General features: G+C 36.2%; 1 long non-coding RNA gene across 4 annotated transcripts in view; it reads right to left on the minus strand.

The window, feature by feature from the left end:
* Positions 1 to 2,012: 2,012 nt before the first annotated feature.
* Positions 2,013 to 18,247, minus strand: part of LOC149127321 (uncharacterized) — a 164,131-nt gene continuing 147,896 nt past the window's right edge. The window contains exons 2-3 of one of the 4 annotated variants that reach the window (XR_016231973.1): positions 6,123 to 6,207; positions 2,013 to 2,290 (exon numbers count right to left, since the gene is read on the minus strand). This is a non-coding gene — a long non-coding RNA (uncharacterized LOC149127321). The remainder of the gene's footprint in view (positions 2,291 to 6,122; positions 6,208 to 18,247) is intronic. The other 3 variants (XR_016231972.1, XR_016231975.1, XR_016231974.1) reach the window with 3 other exon arrangements.

Genomic DNA, 18,247 nt, shown 5'->3' on the forward strand with positions numbered 1-18,247 from the left:
GATTCCCTGACACCATTCAGAGAAAACATTTCCATGGGTTCATTTGAATTAGCACCTTGAATAACTCTAATACTACTATGAAGCAGAAATAATAGCCAAGATAGTCAAAGCTCCCCACTATCTTCTCCCTTGACCTCCATTAGACCATAGAAATTGCTTGCCACTCCCATGTCAATGTCTCATCATGCTAGGTATGTTTTCAGTATTTTAGAGCATTTTTTCTTTATGAATATATGTCTGTCTCAGTTTCTGTTTACAACATACTGAGTAGAGAGATAAGGAAAGCACAAGTCTGGATTTCCCATGGAGGTGAAGAAATCAAAATTTGTGCAAGTCCACATCGGCCCCCAATTCTGACAGTGATGGTATGAGTATAAGGCAAGGAGATTATCTTTTCAGCATTTAACTTCATTATTATTAGATTATTTAAAAAGTTGAAACACATTTAACATGATAGAATCGTGTAATACCTAATAGTCTATATTTATTATTGCTGGCCAAAGGAAACAGCAATACAAAGGGAAACAGCAATACTGACATAATTCTGACCAAAAAAAAAAAAAAGAGCTGGATCAATATCCTGAGTTGGGAAGCAATTGGTGATGTCAGAAATGTGAATGAATTGACAAGATGCTGAATTTTTCCAAAATTCCAACAGCTTAAAGGGAAAATCATCAGACTGAATCTTTCTCTGCCAAAGAATACATGGAAATCTGGAAGAATATGATGAAAATGTTGGTAATCATTAGCAGAATTAGATCAGTTTTTCTGTGGCACTGATTGGAAAATGAATTTAACTGTGGGTTTTTGTCAAGGTGCCCCAACCCAATAGTTAAAATCAATGGAATCTATTTTTTTAAGTTTATTTTTTATTTTTTATTTTTTGACAGGTAGGGTGGACAGTGAGAGAGAGAGACAGAGAGAAAGGTCCTCCTTTGCCGTTGGTTCACCCTCCAAAGGCCGCCGCACCATGCTGATACGATGGCAGGAGCCAGGTACTTATCCTGGTCTCCCATAGGGTGCAGGGCCCAAGCACCTGGGCCATCCTCCACTGCACTCCCTGGCCACAGCAGAGAGCTGGCCTGGAAGAGGGGCAACCGGGACAGAATCCGGCGCCCCGACTGGGACTAGAACCCGGTGTGCCGGCGCCGCAAGGCGGAGGATTAGCCTAGTGAGTCGTGGCTCCGGCCAATCAATGGAATCTACAACGTATCACCTGAATGTTTGTCACCATTTCAGCACCGTGAGTACACTACTAAGTCTTTCAAGGTTACACAGGTTTCATTCTAATATTGGTAAAACTTATCAAGAATATGTTGGTCTTCATATACTTCAGCCTATACAAATAATTTTCCACTTGTATTTTCAATCTATAATTTCTGAATATAGCCTCATTCAAATGAGTTGTTCCTTTTCCTCAAATACATTCACTCTTAGACTTTAAATTAAGTAGCATGTCATCATCATCAACGAGTTTGCACTTATTCTTGTCAATATTTCTTTGATTTCATTTTGATTGGTCCATCAATACTAAATGAGCATATGAGGGTGCTGCAAGTGTGTGCATGTAAGAACATGCTATTTAAGAATGTGTGTGAAGCTGTAAGTATGCATCAGTTTGTGTGTTTAAGATGTGTATGTCAGTGTGTATGCTCTTAAGAAACCAAAGAAAATCCTATATAATGTTGCTAAGAATGTAAAAGCAAATAGAAATCAAGATAACTATCTTAGTATTGGATGTTACATTTATGCTAAAACATAAAGCATTGATGACTATTATCTGTCAAACTTTTTATTTAAGAATAGTCTAAGGTAAATTTTTGGTTAGAAACTGGTTATAAATTAACAAAGGATTTGCATTTGGAATAGTTTATACTTTTATTACCATAGCAAGCACTCTTTTATGTTACAAAACAGTATGTCTTGAAGTTGATCTGCAGAGCTGAAGAATAGATTTCTTTCTTTTGTCAAAATTTACAAATTCTCTTTCTGTTTTCATGGGTCCTTATCATTGCAATGAATGTTATGTTACAATGAAAGACTGAAATGATCTAAAAAAAAAAAAAAACCAGCTGTTCTCACATTTGATTTATTCTCTTTTGTTAAATTTAAATTTTTTAAAGTGCAACAGGTTGTTTTAGTAGTATTGGATAACAAATTTCTTAAAAGATTTCCAGAAAACAAAAGTTACATCGAAATGAGAAAAAACAACTAAGCAAAACTCCAAAACACTTTACTTCAAGCACTAACATGAGTTGGCCCAGCAGTGTCTTCAAAGTGCCAAACCAACCTGGTAAGGAGAAAAAAAAATCATTAACTTGCCTGGTTGCTTTGGCTACATGTTACTAGTTTCCTTTCTCAATGAAATGCTTTGCCATATTAAAGAATAGATAGATGTAGATATAGATATAGATAAAGATATAGATATAGATAAAGATATAGATATAGATATAATGTGTGTCAATGTTATTTAAATTTCTAAAATTTTAAATGAATATTTATTATCATGAACTATATTTTTCATTTTGAAGTATCATTGCCAATATCAGCTATTTTTTGCAGCTGTAATAAATGGCAAAATCATGACATAATGCCTGATGTCATTCAACCTTCTCTCCTTTGGTCCTTTCAGCATCCTGATGTCCATAGTTTTAAAAAAAAAAAAACTTATTAGTTTTCTAAAGTTATCATCTTCCACAACAATTGTTGAACTCTTGTCTGCCTTTATTTTGATACCTTCCTCCCTCCATCTCCCAACACACACATGGGTTGAAAAGATTTAGAGCTTATTCTACTCAACTGTATAAATTGAAGTATTACACTTTCTAAAACTTCTGGCTAAGAACTAATACAGTAGGAGAAAATAATGGCATTTTCTTTCTAAATCAGATACTTCCCAGACATATTGAGAAATCGCTTTTGTCTTTGAAACATGCTTATTTAATAGTAAGATTTTGTCCTTTTTCTTAAACATATGTTCTCTTTTCTAAATTAAATGTCTTATGTACATCAAAATGGAAGCAAACAAGATTTAAGCAGTTATTGAGGAAGATAATAAGTTACTAAAACTAGTAGGATTTTAAATAGTTATGGACTTCAGAATGCTGAAAATACCAAGGGAGAGAAAGTTTGAGTGACATCAGGCATTATGTCATGATTTTCCTGCAAAAAAAATTTAGCTGATATAGGCAATAACACTTCAAAATAAAAGAAATATATAGCTTGTGATAGTCAAATCAATAGTTCATTTAAAATATTACAAATTAAACAATATTAAGTTTGACAGTTAACAAATACTATTTATACTCAATTATTATCACTTAACTTGTTATAATGATACAATATAGAAGTATGTATTAGTGGCTTTAAACAGGTGATCATTTTAACTACTGGGTAAATGTATTATATTTTAAATTAAAGTAAGAGAATAAAACTATTAGGTCTGTTTTATGAGACAGGACAAATACATTGTCTCTTCTCCTGTTATATTCTAATCATTAATAATGAAATATCTAGCTACAAATTACAATTTGACATTTCATTCTGCAGCCATCTTGAAATCTAAAAGATTCATGAATTGAGAAACAAAAATGTAATTATTTGTCATTGAAAAAACTTTAGTTCAACCCCTGGACAGATCATTTTCAATTCACCATCTTTTGTTTATGTTGCAACATTCTGCATCTCTTGACACTTCTGCGGAATACCTGTTATAATGTTTGTCTCTTCACCTCTTCCATACCCCAGTGTTCACACCTCGAGGAATTATCATGTTACAAGTAAACAAATATGTTCTATCTACCAGTTTGCAAAAGTGGGCAAAACAAGTTTTTTTTACCACTACTCAACATACACTGTAAATACATCTCATGCATGCTTATTAAGTTTTAATTGAAACATTAACTCCGAGGCTAAATTACTATTGAATTATACAAACATTGTTAATTCTTTTATATTTTTGTTGGCAAGCAAATTTACATTTGCTTTTTGTATATGAGAGACATTGATGACTCCAAAAGGCAATGACCTAGAGATTTTTCATGCCTAAGCAGAAAAATAGGAAGAGGATAAAATGTCTTTCATCTGATTTTAAGATGAAAGACCCAAGATTATAAAAATACAATTTCTCAAAGAAAGTCTACATTCTGAAGTGTGATGTATTTCCTTGGGAAAACCTGGGGAAACATCCCTGGAATGAGATTCCAGGTGTGGAATAAGCAAACATGCTTCTCTCGCTCTGCTGTCATCAGATCCAGGAGAGCTGATGAGAAGATCAGTTTACCAAGTCTGTCCGTTAGTGAGTTCCAATTTAGTTTCCAGATTCTACTATTTCAGGGAAGATGAAAATGATTCCTCACAACCTGATTCAGTGCAATCAGAACAACCACTGACAAAAGTTCATGGGGGTGAAATAGAGCCACATGATAATCCAGAGCAATTTCCAGTCTAAAATGAAAATACAACCCTAAAAATACATTTCCAGGTTCACTTAGAGAGAATGATTTTCATTGAGCCATAATCACAAGGTGTTTTGGTATGTGCAGCAGGCAATTTCATATTGTATTTCAACTCCTAAAGGCAGTGAAGAAGCAGCAGAAAATTGTGTGCATGGAAAAACCTTAACGTATAATGCCAGGGAATATTACCAATTACAACCTTGCCTCCCAGCCTGGTTAAACTTCTGAGTCATTATTTTAATCAAAGAAAAGGTGCCTATGGACACTTCAAATCCAATGCATTATATAAAAATAGTCACCATTTTAACTGAATGCCTACTATGTGACTAGCTTCATGCTAGGACCTGACATATTTAAGATACATATTTAGATTTATGTGTAATAGATTCTAACTGCTACATATATCCACATATTTACACACACATGTAAAATAGGGGAAGTCTTCAGAATAGTATTAGGTATAAAAAGGAGTTGTACCAGTAGCCAGTTCGAATCCTGGCTACTCCACTTCTGATCCAGCTAATGGCCTGGGAAAGCAGAGGAAGATGACCCAAGTGCTCAGGCCCCTGCATCCACATGGGAGAACTGGATGAAGCTCCTGGCTCCTGGCTTCGGATTAGCTCAGCTCTGACCATTGCAGCCATTTGGGGAGTGAACCAGAAGATGGAAGACTGCTTTCTCTGTAACTCCCTCTCTCTGTCTGTAACTCTGTCTCTCAAACAAATAAATAAGTATTTTTTAAAAAACATATTTTCCCAAAAATAAATAAATGGAGTATCACAGTTATTTTTGAAGTTAGCTTGATTTTTCCCTCAAAGACAAGAAAACAAAGGAAATTAACTTAAAATAACAGTGCTATTCTTTCTACTATTGCTAACATATACACATCTCTATAAACTAATAGAAAATTGTAATTACACAACAATCATTAAAATTTGGGAGAATTTAAAAGGCGTTAGGTGTGTTTAGCATATCGGATGCATGTACATAAAGTATCAAATCTGCCTAAAGATTTGCAGCCAGTCCTACAAGCCTCTGTTTCAAGGAAAAGGTGTTAAGTGGTTGTGAGAACTGCCTCTTGTTCTCCAGTACACACCATCTAGAAAGACTTTGGGATACATTCAAGGACTGGTTCCTAGAATATCTGTTAAGAAGATGTTGATGTTAAGGTCTTCTCAGACAGCTAACATCTCCTGTCTGTCAGCCAGGGAAAAAAAACTCCCAAACAGGTGGGTTTCTGTATCAGCTGGTGTTCCACTAACTTAAAATTGTGATCTGTCTGCAGAAAAAAATAACTGTCATGAAAAATAATTAACTTCCTACAGGTAGTTACATGTCCTTGGAAAAAACCTTAAGGTTACATTACTGAAAAAAAAATCTTGCTTATTGATAACATTATTTTTAGCGTGCTGATCACCACTGGATCCTAGTGAGAATAAATTTTCCATGAGCACTAGGGGTGAGCAACACATAGCTGCCTCACCAAGGAAAACCCCAGTTCCCTGTAGCTGCCCCTCCCCCACACCACCATAGGCTTCCTGCCAATTAAAACATGCTTCCAGTGTGTGGCGAAGCATGACCAGAGGAATGTGTAAAGCTAAGTGAGGTAGGAGGAAAGATAATTACCATCAATATGCCTCCCACGTGGGAAACTGTTAAACTTACCTTCCCTCTCAGGGGTGCATTTGATGTAATATGTCCATTTTTGTGCTTATTCTTATGTTTCAGGATGTTGTCTAGGAAAAGGTGTCTAGACAGAATGGAAAAGAGTCTTTTCAGTGTGTCTTGCAATGGTTGTAAAATGAGCGACAAAATAACAGATCTAGTCATTCTATGGTGGAAACTTCTAGAAGGATGGTTTTCTGCAGTGAAGTATTTTGAAATGTTCTAAAGTCTCTCTCAGTGCAGGAACATTCCTGTAAAATCTGAGTCCCCTAAGAGCTGTCAGCAAATCCATTCTTTCTGTGCAGAATACACTGGAAAAGGTATGCTGTACAGCAGCAACAACAACAAAAACCCAGTCAAACCAGTCCTGATTTCTGAAAAAGCTGCATTAGCAGCGGCTCTCCCCATGGTAAGAAGTGCTAGCTCTACCAGCCTTCAAACGCAGATTCACAGACTAGTGGCCCGCACACTGGGCTGATTTGGGCCTATATAATATTTAATTCAGCTAACAAAATATTTCAGAATATTGGCAATGTTTTAAAATCAGGAGATTTCACAAAAAAAAATCTGGACTTGAAACTCCTGGTAGACCTTCGAAAGGCTCCAGCAACCCCGCACTCACATCCTTGCCAAGCAGCACAGCCAAAGCTGGGGGGCAGCTGCCCCTTAGAGGCACCTGGACTCTGCTTCTCACTTTCCTGATGTCCCTCTTGTCCTGAGGCTGTGGATTGCCTTTAAAAATCCCATTCACACAACGGTGTCTGCTGCCATGTCACCGCCAAAAGTAATAAAATGGCAAATGTAAATGAGGGCCTATGTGTACCATGAGCTTAGATCTGGGTGTACTTGTGTTTGTGTGTATTAAAAGTAATACCTAGTAGTGTAAACATATGCAAAGGAAATGTATACCCACTAATTTAAAATAAAATACCTGATCCCCTTTCCTACTATTTTTACTTGGTTGTCCCTACATGTGATTTCCTTTATAAAACTTCCCACCCACACTTGCTGAAACCCCAAGAGGAGCTCCTGCAGTTGGGAATGTAGGCACGTGGAGAGCAGCAAGAGCTAGAACTCTGTCGTCTTCATGTTTTCAATCTCAGCATTCCCCACTCCCTCTAATCTGTAGGGTTAACATTTTCACAAAGAACTCTTGGTTATACATATCACACTGTGGTTCAAGGAAAATTTGTAAAGTCCCCTTGAAATAATGGCTAGAACATCTGCATGCACTCAGCCCATGATGAAAAACATAGCTAAGGTGACACACCTATGCTCCAATCCTAATCTTCCTAGCCTCTACTAGAGTAGAGTACCACAGAAAGGCTAGAGGGCACATCTGTACGATGTTAACATAATCTGACAATAACCATAATCCAAAGAGTAGCTGTAAATATTATCTTTCTGGATATATTTTTACTCCATGAAATAAGTATGTTCCGTATACAGAGGAACCGACATGTAGCATGTCAATTAAGAAGCCTTTATTAGTAGGTCATTAACTGCCACCACTGTGTTGACACGGATTACCCTGCTGGTTATAAATGCCCATGCTTCTGAGAGCCGCCTTGCCTGAAAACAGAGCACTGCTTTCAGGAATTCACGTTCTGGGTTGCATGTAATTGTTTGCAGGACTCTTCCCAGGAGAGGAAAGCTATTACATGCTTCCTGCAGGGGGCTCTCCTAACCACGCCATCTACAGGGTTATTTGGGTATCTTCCAAGGTTCCCCTGGACATAGAGGCATCACTCACAGAAGTGAGTTTTCCTGAGCACACAGAATCCAAAGCGTCTCCAGCTCTCTAAGAAGATGCAATTTGATGTCAGTGTTTCAGAGCATAATACGAAGCAGGTTTTCTCCTGAATGATTAAGGCCTGACAAGTGCCTCCTCTTAGCCCTGGCACCTTGTTCCTATATATGTTTGCTAGTTTAGCTGCACAAAGAAACACATTTTGGGGAAGAGAAAAAAAAAAAGATAAATAGATTTGCCAGGTTGGCTTTGAACCTATCTTTCACACCACTGTGAAGTGCGCTGCCAGGATGTGCGATATGTAGTTAGAAGCAGCAGATGGAAAAGCATTTTTGAGGGGCTTTTTGATGGTTCTGAATCTATGCAGCATTTACACACCAAAGCATGCTTGTTCATCTGTTATATATTTAGGGATATTTAAACTGTGAACATTTGTCTTCTTTAAAGACTACAAAAGTATCTGGAGACTGACTGACTTACTAAATAGACACAGTAAATTGATCAATAATTAGTTTGACATCCCTTACCCCCTGGGCCCCTCATCCCAACAAACTTCTGGCCCCCATTCTGTATTGCCTGGCACTGGCCTTATGTGGGCCATGAGCATCCCATGTAGTGGGAAAAAAATGTCATAGCACCGAAAGAAAATATTATTCCTTTGGGTGTGTGGGGGTGTGGAGAAAGATTGAGAAAATGCTTTTAAGAAGCCCTATTGAAAATGTGGGGTAACTTGTTGATATTCAATGTCATCTTGTAATTCAGCGAAAGGATGAAATTTCCAAAATCATGGCTTTCTGCTTAGAACTTTCGCCTTGTCTTTGTAAATATGACAATGGTGATGAGTATCACCACAAGAAATGTATTTGAAGAAGTTGTGAGTTGTTCACATCTTTGCCAGTTGTATGTGTCTTTTCTAGTAGAAACCAATCAAAATAAACAACATGCTTGAAATTTAATCCTGGGAAACACGGCCACTTTACAGAGATAGCACCAAAATGAGCTCTGCATCCATAATATTCCAATGAATGATTGACATTCTCCAAAACACCTGCAGCAGCCATCTGTGTTTACTATATAGCCTTTACCCACCCTTGACCTTGGTTACCCAAAATTGGCAATTTGAGAGGAAGAGGTCAAGGCAAGAACAGATAAGCAGTTATTTATGGCCAACAGTCACTGCTGTAATATGAGATGCGGTTGGAAGATGGAATTATTGACTTTGGATTGTTCTGTGAACTCTGAAACCCAAGGATTATTTAAGAATTTCCCAAAACAAACCTCAGAATCATCAGGCACCACATTGTACTGACCTACATGCAACTGTGATGGAGAATGTGAAAGAAACAGAGGAATTCAGGAGAACCCTGCAGAAAACAAACTCGATTTAGACAATGCATGGGCAAAGCAGACCACAGTTTTGTTTTATTTTGCTTTGTTTTGTGTTGTTTTTCCAGCATAAAGATAGTATCAAACTTTGATCCTAAAGGTAAAGTCTGTTCTCTCACTACTTCAGCCATTGCTTGGGTTCATCCTCAGTACTATTCAGAAACAAAGAATCAATAAATTAAACAACAACAGCAACAAAAACAGTTGGTTGAATCCCAAAGATCTAGGATGTTTTACATGCTCTGTCTCAGAAAGATGGGAGCAGTAACCAAAGACATATTTCACTGACCTCACGCCTAAACTCCAAAAATCCTCAGTTGATTTGCCAATGCGACCTCCCTAAATTAATTAGCAGACATGAAATGTCCAAAAGAGGCAGTCCACAGGTACCAGCCACAATCCTCCTTGACAAGGATGTTTTGAGAATCCACATACAAAACAATATCTCCTGGCACATATTAGGAACTCAATAAGTGTTAATTTCCTTCTTTCTACCCTTTCCCTCACAGTTAGATAAAAACATAAAAACCATGACATTTTTAAAATGTGAAGCTCTGATAAATTTGAAAGTACATTCTGTGGACCCAAAAATAAAAAAAATGATATCGTCTAACTAAAAATAATGTTCATGAAACTGATTTGCATTTCAAATTTTGGCAGTACACCTATGAAGGGTGTCTCTGGCTCAGAACTCTGGCAAGAGGTGATGAGGACTTGAACTAAGGTGGTGGCAGGAGATTGGAGATAAATGGTTAGAAGAGGCAGGATAGCAGAATTATCAGGCCTTGAGTGTTGGCAACAGCCAACCTGGGTTCCATCTCAACGCCAGCCCTTACTAACTATGCAATTCAAGCATTCATCTTACTTTCCAATCTGTGATATAAAGAGGAAAATATCCCAACTTCACTGATGGATGTGAGGACTAAATGAGACAATACATGTAAAGAAACCACTTAGCCTGGTTCCTGACAAGCTTATGCAATAATTGTTGGCCATTAATAACAGGTGAGCTGATTACTGTGTGTATATTGCCAGCTAAAATATACATTCTGCCCTTTAGTCCTCATTGGGTTCCTAATGACATTAGTAACCTTCACTAAGCAAAATGATTGCCCCATATGGAAATGGGATGATGTTCTATGGAAATATGATGCAAATAAAATCATTAGGTGATAAAATTCTGACATTTGGCTTTTGAGTCCTGCTTTAACCAATTAAGCAGAATTCTGTTGTCTCAGTTATTTTCCAGAAATTTCAGACTTGAACTGAGATCCATTCAGTCTCTGCCAAGATTCAGCTGGGATAAAAGCATCTGAGAAACAAAATAGTGTGCTAACCAGTTCATCAAGGTATTTCGAGTGCTAGTCTCTGATTCACAAAAAGGCTCAGGAAAGTTAGCCTTCTATAGAAATATTTTGGCTAAATTTTGTTTTATTTCATGTCAGTAAAGAAATATATCTAGGGGCCAGTGTTGTGGCACAGTACGGTAAGTCACCACTTGCAACACTTGCATCCCAAATCAGAATCCTGGTTGAGCCCAGACTGCTCCACTTTTGACCAGCTTTCAGCAAATGAGCCTTGATACGCAGCACAAGACAGCACAAATAGTTGGGCCCCTGTCACCCACACAGGAGACCTGGATGGAGTTCCAGGCTCTTGATTTTGGCCTGGATCAAGTCCTAAGCCATTATGGCCACTTAAGGACTAAACCAAGAAATGAAAGTCAGTCTCTCTCTCTCTCTCTCTCTCTCTCTCTCTCCCTCCCTCCCTCCCTCTCTCCCTCCCTCCTTCCCTCCTTCTCTCTCTCCCTCCCTCCCTCCCTCTCTCTTTCTTTCTCTCTCCCTCTCTCTCACTCAGTCACTCCCCTTTCAAATAAATAAATTTTTTGTTGCCAGGGCAACTGCTAATACTTTACCCATTAAGTTCTTAAATTATATCTGTGTAGAAGCTATATAACATGTATGGTATGAAAAGTTATTGTTGAACAAAAAATGTATTTGTGAGTTTGGGTTTGTTTTTTGTTTTGCTTTATTTTTAATCAATAACTATGATGTTTCATTGCAGCTATCATGACAAGAATACCACGATTAAATTTTTTGCTAGAGTATAATTTGTAATTAAAGTTAGCAGAGTAAATGAAATTTTTTCCCATGTGTTTCTGCCATTTTTTCTCATCATTATATAGCCATGGATGAAGACTCTAGTAAGCCATTGATATATAATAGATTGTCTACATATTGTGATGCCTGCCCACCACCACAAAGTTTAATCTACCAACAACTTCCCATCCTCTCTTTCAGGCATTAAAACTGTTGCATAGAAAATTTTAGCAGAAGCTAGATCAAATCCTTTTGAAAGTTGAGTCTATACATTCTATCTATGGGATTATAATCTTCAATACAAATGTTTCTGGTTGAAGTATTAAGCATTTGTTAAGTGCCTATTATTTTGGGGAGAACATCATATGATACTGGTGATAAGTTATATAAATTTAGTTCAACAAATAAATCAAAATATTATAAGTAGATTACAAGTTATTTTAGTGTTTTAAAGGAAATTTTACATTTTACAAGTGATATGTAATCATTTGAAAAAACATTTAAAAATGGAATCAAAATAAAGAAATTAAGATTGAAATCACTTGACATCCAATCAAAAAAGACAGACTTCATTATTATTTTCCCCTGTATCTATTCAAATTTTTAGCATGAAAATTTATTCACATAAATATATTTTATTCAAATTTAGAGTCAAATCAATTACCTTATAGTTAAATATGTTGTAAAATATATTTCATGCCATTTAATGTAGAGGGCATCATTTTAATGCTTAATACTCTATTATATAAATATATAACTTCACTAACCAAATCATCTTACATTGTTGTGCATTTGACTTTTGGTACTTTGAAATTAAATGTGTTAATTTCACTAAAGGCAGTTTTGAATACTGCATTAAAGTACTATCAAGTACACATTGTATAATCTTTAAATCAGGGTATCTCCTCAAACATTTATCATTTTTTCATGGAGAACACTTTTGGAATCTTTTCTTCTAGCTTGTTTTGGAAATATACAAGGTCTTATTATCTGTTGTCACCCCACCATGCAACATAAAACCAGAACTTACTTCCCCCATCTAACTGTATCAGATGGCATCTATGAGCATGTACAATTTTATATAACAATTTAAAAAGAATTATAAAATATCAAACAAACTAAAGAACGGGAAAGAAACTTAAGTGGAATCACCTCCTACCAGCACTGTGTGAGCCCCTCAAAGAAAAAAAATAAGTGCTTATTTTCCTGCCTATGAATTTTTACAGCCTTTCAGCCAGAAATGTTCAAGGTTCTGCCCTTGTTTAGCAGATACGTTAACCTAGCAATCCTGCTTCCAGGAAGTTATTCTAAGAAAGTAATTGAATCAGTGACATATGTAAGTTAGTTCATCTCGACAGTGATCCTGTAAGGCAAAACAAGATTTAGAGAGAATTATTTTATCCCTACATTTTTTCACAATACTTACAAGTTTTAATCTATTATCATATTTATAAAGCTAGAATTCACATTGTTGTAATGTGTGATGATCTGACTTTATTATAAGTCATGTCCCCCAATTCGATTTACTAAACAAACCATCTTATCTACAACGAGGTCAATAACCCCTTGAATTTTTTAAAGGCACATACATTAATATGTTTTTGTATTTTTCATTCTGACCCACAGGTTTGCCATTGTGATGGCAACACCAAGCAGCTTTTATTATAATTCAATAATTTTTGAAAAGGCTTATTGATTTACCTGTTCAACAAATAGCTATGACATATCTATTATTTCTTAAGCATCATAATTAACACAAGAATTAAAAGTCATAGCTGTTGGCATTGGCAGGCTTACAAGTTTAATGAAGAGGGTAAAAAGTAACAAAATAATCATAAGTAAATCTAGACTCATAAAAATGACAAGTCTTTGTAGCGTAGCAAGTTAAACTGCTCCCCGCAATACCGGCATCCCATGTGGGTGCAAGTTTGTATCCTAGCTGCTCTACTTCTGATCCAGCACTCTGTTAATGGCCTAGGCAAAGCAGCAGAGAATGGCCCAAGTGTTTGGGCCCCTGCTACCCACATGGGAGGCCTGGATGAAGCTCCTGGCTCCTGCCTTCAGTCTGGCCAAACCTTGGCAGGCTCTGTCTCTGTCTCTCTCTGTCTTTGTCTCTCTCTCTCTCCCCCCACCTCACTCCCTCTTGATCCCTCCCTCTCTGTAACTTGGACTTTCAAAAAAATGAATAAATCTTTTTTTTTTTTTTTTTAAATGACAAGTTCTGGGAAGGGAAGGTACAGGGTACAGAATACCATGTAAGTGTAGTCATACATCAGCTCTATGGCACCAGAGAGCTTCATCCTTTCCAATTAATGTTTTCTTCCAGAATTTTCTTGACCAGATATAATCCATGAAGTCATATATTTTCAAGTTGTTAAACAAGTTCTATCTGAGTTTTCATCAGGGTTGAATTTAATTTGTAGTTGAATTCAGGAAGCTTTCCTATATTTATAATACTTAAAATTTACAGCTTAAGTAAAAGGTGTGTTTTGATTTCATTGTGTCTTTTTTTTAAATTACGTGGGAAATTAAGCCATATTCTTTGGATAAAACTGAAAATGTACAAGCATTATACATAAATAAAAAACTTTAAAATTATTAAAAAGAAAAATTGTACACTTATTAAATTTGTTACCAGATCTATAATTCTTTTTGACATAATATTAATATTTATTTATTTTTAAAAAGCATTTATTTCATCTGAGAGAGAGACAGGTAGAGAGACTTAAACACAAAACTCCCAATTGCTGATGACTTCCTAAATATCCACAATGGAGTATGCCAGGAGCCCAGAACTCAATCAGGGTCTCCCATGTGGGACCCAACTACTCATGTTATTACCAGGCACCTCTTAGGGAACACTTAATTAGGAAGATGAAATCAGGAAGGGAGCTGGAATTCTGACATGGGGTGTGCATGTACCAAATGGCAATTTATCACCATGCCAAATACCCACCCACTCTGATACCTGCTTCATACTATTTTCTGAAGTCAATTATTGACATACAGAATAATTATAGAGTTTTGAGCATTCATTCTACTTTATTTCTGTAATACCATGCACTATTGTAAGTTGTCTGTTGGCAACTCTTCTATGTTGATCCGCTTGGTATCCCTGGTGGATTGTCAAATAACTTTATGTTTTCATTCCAATATTCATACCAATTGTTAAAATTTTAATTGTATTGACTAGCACTTTCTCAGCATTGCAATACAAAAATGATGATAGCAAGTATATTTGTCTTTATCCTGAACTTAAGTTAACTTTAAATAGAACTCTCTGGGTGTGACCTCAAAATTTGTGGCGGAGTTATTGACTAGATATGAAGTTTATTCATCAAATTATAAAATATACTCTTATTTTCAGTATAGTTAAAGAACTTTTACACTAAAATATAGATGTTCTTCAATATTATCAAATATATTCACAATAGCTAAGGAAAGGATTATGCCTTTTCCTTTGTCTTGTAGTTATGGTCATTTAAATTAATAAATTTTCTTTTTTTTTTTTTTTTTGACATGCAGAGTGGACAGTGAGAGATAGACAGAGTCTTCCTTTACCGTTGGTTCACCCTCCAATGGCCACCGTGGCTGGCGTGCTGCGGCTGGCACACCATGGTGATCTGAAGCCAGGAGCCAGGTGCTTCTCCTGGTCTCCCATGCAGGTGCAGGGCCCAAGGACCTGGGCCATCCTCCACTGCACTCCTGGGCCACAGCAGAGAGCTGGACTGGAAGAGGAGCAACCAGGACAGAATCCAGTGCCCCAACAGGGACTAGAACCCAGTGTGCCAGTGCTGCAGGCAGAGGATTAGCCTATTGAGCCGTGGCACCGGCCTAAATTAATAAATTTTCTAATTATGAACTGCCTTTGAATGAATGGTTGGATTATATCTCTAGTCATTTACTAAAACCTTTGTACTGGGCTGGCACTGCGGTGCAGCAGGTTAAGCTACTGCCTATAATGCCAGCATCCCAGTGGGTGCCTGTTCAAATCTCAGTTGTTCTACTTCCTATCCAGATCCCAGCTAAAATGCCTGGGAAAGCAGCAGAAGATGGCCCAAGTACTTGGGCCCTTGCACTCATGTGGGAGACATGGATGAAGCTCCTGGCTTCAGCCTGGCCCACCCCTGGCACAGCCAGTTGCAGAATGAACCAGTGGATGGAAGATTTTCTCTCTCTCTCTCTCTCTCTCTCTCTGCCTCTCTCTCTGTAATTCTGCCTTTCAAGTAAATCAATACATTTTTAAAAATGAATAAATCTTGCACTATTTGCAATTGATTTTAATTCATGGTTTTATTATTTTTCCTTTCTGTTATTACTTATAATTGGTTACTGATATTTTTTATGAAAGTAACATCTCTGATATCAGAATTTCTAGACTTTTCTTAAAATGTGGAAGATTTTATTTTATTCTACAAAAGATTTAAATAGCTTAAAGATTTTCTGTTTCTTTTTTTTTAAAGAAGTTATCTGAGAAACTATGAGTATAGTAGCATTTTTTTAAAATGAAACCTTGATAATTTTCTTAACATCATCTATTGTTACTAAGCTATTCAGGTTTTACTATAATTTCTAATAATGTTTGGTCAGCCACATACTTATGCTGGCTAAATTCATGAGCATTTGCCAAATTATGCTGAATGTGCTCTTAAAACCAATTTTATTTCTTTATTTGTAATGGCATATCCATCTCTGTTTGAACTTGTAATATTTGTTTTCTTTTTCAGCATTTTGTTTTTCTATTTTTTCAACTTCTCTTGATAGCGCAGTTATTATTTTTTTCCATTTGGTTTCTTTTTTAATAATGGTTCCCTTTGGTTCGTGTTTAATAGTGAAAGTCCTTAAGATGAAGATTTTCATCTAATAGTTTTTGGCTACATCTTATGTGCTCTGGATATATAATTTTCTAAATCTTTTTAAATTTGTTTTTTAAATTTTTGATAGATAAAAATGTACATATTTATGGGATATCCAATGAGCTGTTTTGATACAAGTGTACATTGTATAATGTTAGTTCAGGGTAAATATATCTATCTCCTCAAACATTTAATATTTCTTTATAATGGAAGCATCCAAAATTATATCTTATAGCTCTGTTCCTTTTATAGAGAAATATACATTGACATTATCTATAGCTACCCTACTGTGCAATAAAATACCAGAATGTCTTAGTTCTATCCAGCTATAACTTAGTACCTATGAATCAACCTTTCCCACTCACACTTCTCTCCAAAGCCTCTGGCAACCACTAATATACTTTTAACATCATGAGATAATCTTTTTGGAGAGTCCACATATGAGATCATGTGATACTTGTCTTCCTAGGCTTGGCTTATTTCATTCCATCTATGTTGTTGAAAATGACAAGATTTCCTAAATAGTCCATAATAGTAACTATGAATTATTTATCTATTTATTAAGCTTATTTGAAAGGGGAAGAGAAAGACACACAGAGAGAACTTGCATCAGCTTCTTTATAATCCTGCCAAATGCCCACAACTGCAGAGCTTGGCCAAGTGAAAGTTGGAAGACAGGAACTCAGTCCAGATCTGACATGGGTAACAGGAACAGAACAACTTGAGCCATCACCTGCTGTCTTCCAAGTTTGCATTAGTAGGAAGATGGAATGGAATATGAAGCTAAAACTCGAACGTAGGCATTCCAATATAGTACATGGGCATCTTATCCACTAAGCCAAACACCCACCAATTCTGATTTATTTTTGACTCAAGATTTATCACACATACCTATGCTTGTATATATGCATATTTACATATGAGGGCAGTTTTAAAAGGTCATGGAAAACAGAATTAAAAGATACGTTTATTTTGGTGAAAAAAGTTTTTAAATGCATGCATAGTTTTTTTTTTTATAATACACATTTTCCGTGACCTTTTTGAAGACTTCTCATATGCATAAATTTACAATTTCTGCACAAAAATAAACTCATCTTTTAATTTCATTTTCCTAGGAGCTATTTGAAGTACCCTCATATATATGCATTTGCACTTAATCTATGTATATATGTGTGTGTATATTTAATATCCAAATTCAAGTACTTTTATACATTGGTTACTAATTTTTAGTTTTAATTTATGGTGGTTAGACAATGTTCCCTAATATTGGAATTTAATGAGGTTTTACATTTTTTAAAAATATTCTGTGGAAATTTGAAAGGAAGGTATATTGGGAACCCCAAAGCCCTGACAGCTTGTCAGCTGATGAAGTTGGTGGGATAAAGCAAGGTTTGATAGCTTATCTTCTCCATCAACTGACTCATCCTTACATCTCCAAATTTATCCATTCCCAATTTTTCTTATGGCTTCTTCAGTCCAGACAGATCTATTCTACCCTAATTTTCTTGACTCCCTGATCCTGCTTATGCTCTTCTTTGACTTGTCTTTGAAGTCGCTGCAGATTTAGTCAACAATTCATTTACACCTTTCTTGCATTCACCCTTTTGCCTCTTGGCAGCCTCACTTAACTAACCCATACTCTCCTTTACTGTGTCACCTCAGGTCATGGCTGGCAAATACCACTGGTTGTCTACTCAGTAATTATTCTTTCAAATTGATAAAAGAACCTTGACATTGCTTATGACAAACAATAAGCAAGGCAACAAGTCATGAATAGATTAAGCTAATCATGAGAACCCTAGGACTTACCATTCCAGCTTCCAGCTAACTGTAGCCAACTGACTAAGATAAACAAATGTTATTTGGATTTTCATGGATATTGGGAAGCATTGGGAAGGTCTACCAGAGAGTATTCCTTCTAGTAAAGCTTTCATTTGCTTAACCAGATGCACTGATTGTTTACAGCAACTAGGAAAATGTCAAAAGAACTGTTGAAACATTGAAACATGGACACAAGTCAGCAACACTCTAGCC

Source organism: Oryctolagus cuniculus, chromosome 3 (assembly GCF_051225735.1).
Source record: "Oryctolagus cuniculus isolate XC-2025 breed Fujian yellow rabbit chromosome 3, ASM5122573v1, whole genome shotgun sequence".
NCBI lineage: Eukaryota > Metazoa > Chordata > Mammalia > Lagomorpha > Leporidae > Oryctolagus > Oryctolagus cuniculus.